The sequence below is a fragment of the Thunnus albacares genome, chromosome 3, assembly GCF_914725855.1.
Source record: "Thunnus albacares chromosome 3, fThuAlb1.1, whole genome shotgun sequence".
In the NCBI taxonomy this organism is placed as follows: Eukaryota; Metazoa; Chordata; class Actinopteri; order Scombriformes; family Scombridae; genus Thunnus; species Thunnus albacares.
In genome coordinates this window covers 6,256,039-6,267,591 of record NC_058108.1, presented here as the reverse complement: position 1 = coordinate 6,267,591, position 11,553 = coordinate 6,256,039, and the positions used below count along the sequence as shown (strand labels likewise).

Here is an 11,553-nt window from a genome sequence, read left to right as displayed (position 1 = left end):
AAGAAGACATATAAATATAATATATTTAATATAATACAATCAATATATCAATACATATATTTCTTATTTATGATTGACACCATGGGCAGCTTCTGGTCCTTCAGTCAGTCCTCCCTCCTTGATTTCACCAACTTTCTTAAGTAGCATTAGCTCTTCAACACCAAAGCAACTGGAAAATTTAATTTTACCCAGCATCAAACTAAATCTACACAAGGTGAACAGTTTTATAACTGTAGAGTAAAGCTTGAAGGGGGAAAGGGTTTTTTTGTACATACACTTAATTTTGTGAGAGAAGAGAGACATTTTCTTTTAATTTATTTGCAGATATTCCAGTGTTTTGTTGTTTTTTGTTTAGAATTGCTCTTTAAAAATACCTTTTATGTTGGGTTTTTCTCTTCCTTCTCAAAACTAGTTTGAGAAGGAAATCAAGACTGATTATAATTACAATCTACAATTCACAAGATGAATACATCTGGATGATTGTATGAAAAAAAAAATGATGAAAAGAGACAAAATGAGAGATGTACAGTATGTGATCACTTTGGTAACAAAATATAACTTTATTTTATGTACTTTAATTGACCTATTGTTTTACATATTACCTGGAAAGGTCAATAAAGTATATAAATTGGAAAGCACAAACCTTGTCTTGCTCTGAGTTTGCTGAAGTCGATTCCCAAATGTACAGTTGGAGCTCCAGCTTTGATCACATCCACAAAACCTGGGTTATCACTTAATCCTCAGCAATCAAATAATGTCCATGATTAATTTGCACATATGCAAAATCTGTACATTTATACAATTAATATGTGATATTTATCAGCTTTTGTGGTAAGTGGAAATTAAATATACAGAACTATGCGTTTTCCAAATGACAAATGTACTTAATGAAAGAAAGAAAAAGAAAAGAAAAATTTGTTGCACATAAAACTAGAAGCTGCACCTTTGTATCTAGAATGCAAATGTAGACTCAAAGCTGCAGCTCTGTTGGGGCAGCTGAGACCATGTGACCTGAACTGAGTGACAGCAGCCAGAGGAATTTATTCATAGTAGTACTATGGATTATATTAATGATTCTTTTACTTCCCAGAAGAGAAAATGGATTTAAAAAATGAAGGCAAGGGAACCAACCTGCAGCTATAATTTTCAAATGGTATCACTGCCATAGTGTGTTTTTCGATTTGAGCAAATAGCAGAAGATAGGATTTGAAGAAAAGCAGTCAGGGTTCTACTTCTTTGCAGAACATAACACAATGAAACTATCATCTCAGTCATTTTAGCCTGGCAACCATCATTGCCACTTAAATTAACAACACAGGCCCATGAAATTATATTGAACAATTCCATGGAAACTTAAAAATACAGTATCATTGAAATGTACTATATGTCATACAATGCTGTGGTCACCCTAACCCTAACCCCTGCTCTGATTTGGATGTAACTGTGTCACACTTCATTGAAGAGATACACCAACTAACAAGTATTATTGCAGCAAAAGAGGATCAGCATTGAGATGTAACCCTGACTAAACTACTCAATTTTTCAAAACAGTTGGAGGAAGGATGTATTTCAGAAAAACATGTGTTATGAGTGAACTACACTGAGCAAAATGTAGCTTGCAAAACTCAAATCTGAAGGTCATTTGGCAGCTAGGGCACCTTGTGTGTGTTGGCTCTGTTCTTGGCAAATTCTGAGTAATACTGTGTGGACTCTGGTGCCCCCCTGTGGTTGAATAGTGAAGCTATCGCTATAGCTGTGGTAACATGCCTCAATTCAGATGGGACATTTTGAACTTTTCAGTATTTAACCAAAACCTTTCCCTAACCTTAAACCTATCAACCTGCCAGAGAAAGAGGAAATCCTGTATCTCATGTGTTGTTAGTTTTAGTTTATGTAAGATGGTGTCCCACTCCTACCAATAAAATGCTTTATATTGTGTCACAAAAGCAGTGTTAATGCTTAATGAAAGTATTTTCAATTTAATTTCATGGTGCTTATCAAAAGAAGCAGATTCTCTCTGATTCAACAGTACTCAAATATCAGAATGATAAAGCAGAGCTCATGCTTTTCCAAATTGTGCAACTGAGTGTTTTGTTTTCTCACTGCTCCCATGATTCAATTCACTTACTCCAATTTCAAATCCACACTGTACGTCCATTCTTACTGCCTTGTTTAATGCAATCTGCAGTCTCTCCATAACTGTCCATGAGTAGCAATGTCCCACAGTCGCAGTAGTCGACTTTTTTGGCCTCTTCAAGTTGAACGTTTTGTATCTTGAATACAGTGGATCAGTTTCCTCCCTTAAGTCAGAAACTTACAGTACAGAACTTACAGTATCATCATCAAAATCAGTCATGTTTAATCTCTGTTTAAACAGGCTGACGGTGGAGGATGGTAACACTTTGTCAAACTACCACACAACTCCTAAACTGCGTTGTTTGACTGACAACAATACCTTGTTTTATTTATTTCACCACAGGCTTCTTCTACCACTTCAGGACTAATGGCCTACAGCAAACATATAAATAGCTATAGATTCATTATAGTCCAGTTAGGAAGGTTTTCTAGATATATGTTTCTAATTAAGTTTAATTTATTCTTTTCCCTCTTGTGTATTGATGAATGTTTTATTTCGTACTCTCTGACACAAACCAGTCACCTGTCATTCAAAAGCTGTGGACATAGTGATTAAGTTTATTCGTGAAACATGATGTCATCCATAGCGACAGGGTCAACCTCGCCCCTTCTTGTAGGTGAGGAGTTCTCTCAGCTCCTTACTAAAAGTTGTCCTGAGCAGCTCTGTGAATCAGTCTTATGAGAAACTGTTGGTTCAACAAACAAACATGAATGTGGGGGTTAAGGAATATGATTAGATATGGTAATGAGCTTGGATTTTAAAAGGTTGAAATGAACACAGTTTGTAATATAAGACTAAATGTTTTCACTTTGCTCCACAAGCTGAAGAATAAACACTGGTCTCTCGTGGGAATGCAGCTTTGCAGTTTAGATTGCTTTGAACTCCTGTGCTTTCCAGGTTATAGACAACCTCACAATCACCCAGACCTTCTACAAATAGACCCATCCTATAAAGTGTCTGATATCCAGTGGTATAAACACAGATTGCTTGCATATGATGGTTGGTTAAAGCCTTATCCCCTCTGTCTTTTTCCTCTAGTTTCCCATCTGCAGAACCTTGTGCTTTTCTCTAGACATCTGCAAATATTCCAGTGTTCACTTTTTTTAAGTATTTGTCCTGGATAATTTTCAACCTTGTTTTGTTGCAACCAAGAAGCAAACACAGAGGAGCAAGAATCAACCTGTTACCCTTCATCACTGCAGTTAGGAAAACAGCTTCTGAATTTACACACATGTACACACACGTACACAAAATATGTTTTACATCAAGAGTAATACAAATGTATCAAACATTCAGAATTAATTATTTTTCTCCTTTCTCTGAAAAACACACATTTTAAATAAATCAAAAGTTGTGTAGAACGATCAACTCACCAGTCTTTAATACTAAGCACCAGGTGAATCCCTCAGATCCAGGGTTTTGATAATACAACAGGTCCTCTGCATGTGTTCGGGAGACTTCGGTGTAGTACTGTTAAGGTTAGATTCATATAATAAAAATAAATAATAAATAAGGGCCAAACAATGTCAAAAAAATCGAGGGAAACAACAAGAAAAGAAATGTACTATGTGAGTTTGAATGATTGAATTTATTTGTTGATTAGAAATACATAGTTCTTCTGCATGACATTTGTTACAATCATTGAGGATTAAAACCCTATAAAGCCTAAAAAGGCTTATTTCTATTGTGGTCCTACAACCTACAATACATGAAACAACAAAAACATAAAACCATTACACCAGACGCAACAAAACATATGCACAATGACACAAACCTTCATGTCCTAAACGGGACTTATTACGCTTTTCCATATTTTCAGATATATATATAATGTTACAATGTTGAATGTTAATATGAAATGTTGCCAAAGTGTCAAATAATGAGGTGAATGTATGTAGTTATCCCAGTGAGCTAGTGCATAGCTGAAATAACTGTTGTAACTCTTCAATAGAAGGCAAAATAAATGATTGCTGTGAAGAGCACTACGGTCAGATCAACCTGTGTAAAGTATATTTAGAGGGGACCCCTATTAATTGCGTAACCTTCTTCCTAACGGTTGTAACTTTATAACACAACAAGTAAATAACCCACAACTAACTCAAAAAACACTATGGCACACAACAATAATAATTGTACATTTGCAAAATTACACAGCCAAATGGGCATTGCCTTGCATATTATGATGGTTATTGGGGCAACCTCCATCAGCCTCCTACTGCTTTAGAAATAAACGTGATTTTTACATGAATCACTACAAAAGTTTGTGAGTCTGAATGAAAGTAAACACAGGAACTAGCCGCCTGGAGCAGCATTATGGCTAGCTGCATAGGGAACAGTTTGTTTACGCCTGAGGCTGTGGATAGCTCAGCATCTGCTCTTGCTAGAGAAAGAATAACTTCGATGAAATAAAATGGCTCATGTCTGCAAGTTTTCAAATTGCAAGGATAAAATGACAAGATGCACACTGAGCAGTTTTCATGGACTACCGCTGGATGGTAGAGACTTGCATACTGTAATTCCTCACACAGTTGCATGCTGAAATCACACATCGCAATACCGTGTGGAGCTGAACGTTTGACCCACCCGGCCTCGCTCTTTTCTTCCAGTTGATTTTGTGGAGGTGAAACAATCTCCAGGACAACAATGTTAATAAACACTGTAAATCCATGTGCAGTAGTTACACAGCTTGGATAACTTCCATCTGTGGACACTTCTAGATTTTCAAAGAGTGGCAGCAACAGGTCTGACTGCAGAAAAGGTTTTGCTCCTCACTCGTCAGGAGAGCAGTTACTGCAGGAACACCAGCACTTTCTCTGAGGTAATTGTTACTGTTCATTGACTTTCCTGACTGTCCTGTTGCCATGAGGGTCCGTTAGGAACATTATTCAGAATTACCATGCATATACATATACTTTTCCTCTCACATACATTGCCGATTTTCAACCAGCTTTGTATCATTACAATGTGGGTAGTATATACAAATGAACAATATTTAATTTCCCAAAGCTCCTCGTTCATTTGCCAGCAAATGTCCGCTGGGTGACGCAAAGTGCGTCATCTGGCAGATACTTGCCGGCTCGAAGGCTGTTGTTTGAACTACAGATTGTACATCCGCATTTTTGGTATGCCCGCCTTCAGAGACAGTTTGATAGGGAGAGGGGTAGCTCCTCACTGCTCCAAATTTCACAGAGACCAGTTTCTGTTGGCTGAAGTTGCTGAATCTGCAGAGGAAGGAGCAGCATGTGTAACATTACACCAAAGCTTTGGGCCACATATGGATAGGGGGGTGTTGGAAGCATACTTCAGGATCCCAAAAAGAAAATGGAAAAAAACCCCAACAAAGCCAACGTGGTGAAACAGACGTCTGAGCATAGGGTAAGGACAATAACGACAGTGTTTTGTTACAAACACGGCAACGTTACAGTGTGAAATCATACAATACATGTTTTTATGTCAAAAAACTAAAGTGAGGTTAGATTAGTTGTATTAGTAACTTGCAACCCGGTGCACATAACAATAGATATTACTGATATGATGTTAGAGTAGTTATGATAGTATTTGGTAACCCGGTGCACGTAACAGTGGACGATACCGAAGTGACGTTAGATTAGTAGAATTAGGAACTTGCGACCCGGTGCGTGCAATGACAGATGTTACTGAAGTGATGTTAAGAGAAGTTAATGCAACCCGGTGCACATAACGATATATGTTACTGATATAATACTGTTGTAGTATTTGGCAACCCAGTGCACGTAACAGCAGATGTTACTGAAGTGACGTTAGATTAGTTGTATCGGTAGCTTGCAGACCAGTGCACGTTACGTCAGACATTACCAAAGTGACATTTGATTTAGTTGTATTATTAACTTGCAACCTGGTGCATGCAATGACAGACGTTACCGACGTGACGTTTGATTTACTATTGGTAACTTGCAACCCAGTGCACATAAAGATAGGTGTTACTAAAGTGATGTTAGATTAGTTGTAACAGTAGCTTGTAAACCGGTGCACGTAACAGTAGGTGTTACTGAAGAGATGTTAGTTATATTAGGAGTTTGTAGACCGGTGCATGTAACAGCAGACGTTACTGAAATGGCATTAGATGAATTGTATTAGTAACTTGCAACAACAGACATTACCGAAGTGACGTTTGATTCAGTATTAGTAACTTGCAACCCGGTGCACATAACAATATATGTTACTGATATAATGTTAGAGTAGCTGTCAAGTCAGATGGAAAATCCCAATATGAACCAGGCAGCTGAACATGAAACCAACGATGTGGCTGAACTCAGCATGAACCAGGTCGCTGAACATAGTCCTGCTCCGCTCCTGCCACTTTTCTGGATGAGACCAATAACCCAGATAAAACAGATGACAGCGAGCTCAAAAAGAAGACAGTTTGAGCGACGTAGAGGAGTATGAACAAATTTGTTTCAGCTCAAAGGACAAGACTGAGAAACATGTGGCGAAGTGGGGAGATTACTTGGCATACATTGTTATGTGGACAGACCTTGAAGTAAAGTACACACCATGTACATAATACATATACAGCACAAATAGAAATTATCTGTTGCTTGTAAATTATTTGAAATTATGGTGCATATTAAAGAAGGAATACACATTTTATATGTTTATACATATCATAATGTAAATTTTAATTTAATTTTTTTTTCTTTTATTTAATAACCATGAGTAAATAGTGAATATGTTCAAACATACCCCATCATTCAATCAGTCATGATCTAAACATGCAAACACAGCCTGGTTTATGGCTACATACTGACACACCACACACACACACACACATACACACACAGGCACGCTGTTGGACGCTGGTTGGACATATCGTGGAGAAAAAAATGCATTTGTTTCAGATTGGTATAGTGTTTATTTAACTAAATAGTTAAGAAACCAGTGGCAAATAAAGACAGTTTATGTTTTTGTTGTTTATGACTTTTAACTTGTCAAGTGGGGCAAGTAAATTTCTCTTCCACTTGCTCTACAAAAAATTCAGTTTTCCTGGACAAGCGGAAAAGTCTTCATGTCGAGCCCTTTAATCTTGTTACAGGGCCTGTTGAATCCACTTACTGAAGCCACTAATGGTCAAGGAGTATTTGTTGTTTCTGTTCTCTTGCCTTCCAAATTGTCAACACAATTCGCCACAACAAGGCTAACGACACAAACGGCTAACCGAGCTGACGGTTAACGGAGGTACAGGAAAATATATGGAAATACTTGTCTATTATTGGCTAACAGGTCTCTGTCAGTTCTTCTATTGACGGGGTAAATGGGTTGAAGCAGAAGCAGTGGCACAAACATCTTCTCATAGTGAGCCAGGAAAAAAATGTGTGTAAATGTTTGTATGAGTTACAAGTAACATGAACCATGGATGTATAAAGAGAATGTATGAAGTTCTCTTTATACATCTATGACATGAACATGATATGAGCAGAGCATACGTTATATACAGCTAACACACTTTGCATTGCATTGTGGCTAGCTAGACTGTTAGCAATGATAGCTTAGTTGTGCCTCGCCTTGGCTAGCGACACCAAAGTAGTCTAGTTTTGAGTTAGATAGCCAAATAGTTTTTTTTATTTTATCAGTCTGGTAGTCCTACAAACAATGATAACACCCGAGGTGAGTTCTATGTCCAACCTTTCTTCTGAACATGTTATACATTGACAGCTAAATTACCACAGCTTCCATTAAGCAAAACTTTTTTTACTTTAGGCTACTGGCTGAGCTTATAATGTTAGTCAGTTAAAAAAGTTGACTCACTCATGAGAGATGTCAGATTAAATAAATACTGAATGTAAATGATTTAGATGTGTCACATACACGTCACAGGTCAGTGTCAGATGTAATATACTGTATATAAACCCTTTTAGTGCCTATGACATGATGACATCACAGTGTTAGCTGGAGGCAAAACAGGAAATTTGGAGGCAAAGACGAAATCACCTCAGAGCAGCAGGCCACATTACTTATGGATAAAGTCATCTTGTTGTGTTGTTGGGTGTCAGAATCTTAGGACTAAAGGCTCTAGCTTCAAATTTTATAGCATACCAGCAGCCACTGGTTGTTTCTTCAAACCTCATACTGTATGGCACACATTATACAATTATAGAGATGCAGAAACAAGGAAGGCTGTATGGATCGAGATCACCCATCTGCTTGGTGTGACTGGTGAGTTCAAACTGAGAGGGTATAGTTGCATATGGGTCAGTATTTGGATGTGCAGTTTCATAATATTTGTGCACCAGAGTTTGCCTTTCTGCTTCAAGCTCAATATCCACCTTGCACACAAGTGATAAAATAGGCTGTTTATGTTGGACACACAGGCAACATCGTGATCATATATGTAACAGCACACAGGAGAAAGTGCATGTTTGAGAACCAATTATCTAAATCACCCCTGAGGCCAGTCAGCTCATTAATTGTTCAACAGTCAACTGAAGGACTGATTAAGAATGCATCACATTAAGCATCACATTACAATTGCCATATTCAATAAACAGCATCCAATTCTATATCATAAATATGAATAATAACCATATTAAACTAAATTACCAAAATCAAAATGCATCCAGAGTGCTTGTTCTGTTGTGCAATAGCTATAAGTAAATGTACAAAGTTATCCTATTCCCTTAGCAAGTGTCCAAATGTCCCACTTGTAAGTTGTTTTTTTAAAAAAAAAAAAATCTTTCTCAATCATAAGGGGTGAAATATCCTGTTACTATGACTAATGTTACAATAAACTAACGTTAGCTATGCAGTCAGCTTAACCTAGGTTGTAGCTGTTAGCCATGAACAATATGTTAGTGGCTAATGTCAGCATAGCTAACGCTAACTGCAGGTTAGTGCTGATTAAAATACATGAGACATGACATGACAGTAATGTTACTCAACTAACACACAATATATGTACCTTGTGTTTAGAGTGTATGGAGATATTAAAATTCACCTGGAAGAAAACATGAATACTTTCAGTCCTATTTAGAACATAGAGTAGTGGTATACTTATGCCCTCTTGTGGCCAGAATGGGTATTACAACAACAAACAACTGACAAAAACATATTTTTTCACCTGCTGTCTTTGCAGATGAAAAAAAAACCAATCCTGGCAAATGATCCTGGCAAACCTTTTTTTCACCTGTTCCTCAGTCATAAACATAGGAGACAAAAGAATTTAGATCAGACTTAGAAATTGGATCTCCAGAAATATTTTTTTTCTCGCTTGCCTTTCAGGGCTTCTGTAGTTATATTATTATGTTATTACTAGTAAGCATTATTAGTTATTAGAACAAAGCTCCTTAAATCCTTCTCTTTGCATACCCCTCCTTCTTGCTCTTTCCCTCTGTAGCCTCAAAAATCATCATTGTTCCCCCTCTTTTATTTGACTTAATTGGAAATAAATCCAAAATAAGAAATGATGAAATCAAATTATAAGGCCTAAGGCTTGCACACTTTCTATGTGAAAGTCATGTGAGAGTTTTGCAGGTATGGCATCTATGAGGAGCTTTGTTCCAGCAACACTTGTTCTTTCAATAAACAACTAATCCATACACATCCACCCTTTTCCCTGCCCATATTTTGTGCTTCTATACAGATGGCAGACTGTTCTAAATTGACGCAAACCAGCTTTTCATACAGCTGGTGATTATGTTTGAGGAGGAAAGAAGGGCAGCTCTGAATGAGTGCCACAACCAGCAAGGCACAGGCAACCATAGTGGCATCAGAGGCACCATAGACCATGCGGTGGCTAGGTACTACTGGCATACCATCAAGCAGGATGTGGCTGGATGGGTGAGGCAAGGTTTGACATCTGGATCACAGAACTTCCAACTCTGTTTATTTAAAGAAAAACTAATATGTAAGGCCATTGACACATGAGCTATTTTTTCAAGTATATTGACTTCTGTTTCAGGTCAAGTGCTGTCACCCATGCTAGTTAAATGATTCAATAAAAACAGTGACGCCTAAGCCTGTGGAACCACCTTCCACAGGCATCACAGGATACCTGTAGTGTAAAAACATTTAAACAGTTGTGTTATAATATAAACATTGATGTTAATTCCTTCACCAATATTAGCTTGGGGGGTAATTGTATTTTTTAAGCTAGTGCTTCAGAGCTTGCCACTTGGCAGGGGCTATATAGGGTACAAGAGTGAAGATATCACCACATTTATTTAAGGTAATTTGCTGTAAAATACCCAAGAGTGAATTAACCTGCCAGCACAGGAACTGTGTCAATAGTAGATACATTGTACATACAGTGAGTGAATTTAATACTCTTGTTATTTGTAACGGTTGTTACTGCCACCTGGCCAGCAACACCAGTACTCATGCCCAGTGGTTTGGTATTTTATGTCTCTCACAAAAGAGTCAATTCCTAACCTTGGGAATGCATGAGCGATAATAATTTTGATTCAAATACACACTTAGTAGCTTCATCTGAGCTCTTTAAATCACAAGCACTTATCAAAAACCATTCAATACCTTACAATATCTGCTGGTGTTAACACTGAACAAAATATTTAAAGAAAACTTGGAAAGACAACTTAATATTGGCAAAATGTGCAAAATAAGAATTTCTTTTTGCTTCCCATGATGGGGAGTTTTCGGAACTATCAGAAAGAATTAACCGTAAAGTATGTCAACAAATATCTATATATAAGCTCATTATATATATATATATATATATATATATATATATATATAAATAAAAACATATGTCTCTGAAGAAATTGTTCTATGAAATGATTCCAACCCAGAGACTATGGCTTGTAATTCTTGGAGAAATCTTCTCCATGGAAATTGAAATACTGGCACTTACATAAGTAAATGGGTAAAATAGACATGTTTAAATGACTTATAATTATAATATATTGGAAATTGAACCACCAATAAAGGCACCCGCAGGACTGCATTATGTATTTAAAATAAAAAAACCCATGTCAGCTCCTCCTCTTCACTGTCATCTGCATTAGCCTCCCCACAGTAGAAACAAAGGTTTGTCAGATAATCTGTCAGAAAAATAAAAAATTATTTGGCATTTGTGAGGAGAAGCTTTGTTTTGAGCCAAGTACACTGTGTTTGTATTATTTGTATTTTTTAAATAATTATCAGATGACAACTGGAGTAGATATTTTCATTCACAACTTGTTAGTAGTGCTATTATATAACTTACCAGACTCCCGAGGAAGAGTAGTGGCAATCTGCCAACATAAGTCTGCCACATCATTTTGGCCAGCAGGGAATTAAACCTCTTCCTCCATTAAGATTTTCTCAATGACCTGGTATTTAAAAACACAAGTTACCATTTACGACACATTGACCCCTTTCTTCCTCATGAATGCTCTAAAAACCCAAAATATGTTTAAATATAGTAACCAGATTTACTGAATTAA

At 37.0% G+C, this 11,553-nt stretch overlaps 1 long non-coding RNA gene across 1 annotated transcript; it reads left to right on the top strand.

The window, feature by feature from the left end:
• The first annotated feature begins 6,368 nt into the window (after positions 1-6,368).
• On the top strand, positions 6,369-10,804 carry LOC122978912. The gene is made up of 3 exons (XR_006402770.1): positions 6,369-7,780; positions 8,271-8,329; positions 9,753-10,804. It is a non-coding gene; the product is annotated as an uncharacterized LOC122978912 (long non-coding RNA).
• Positions 10,805-11,553: the final 749 nt, after the last annotated feature.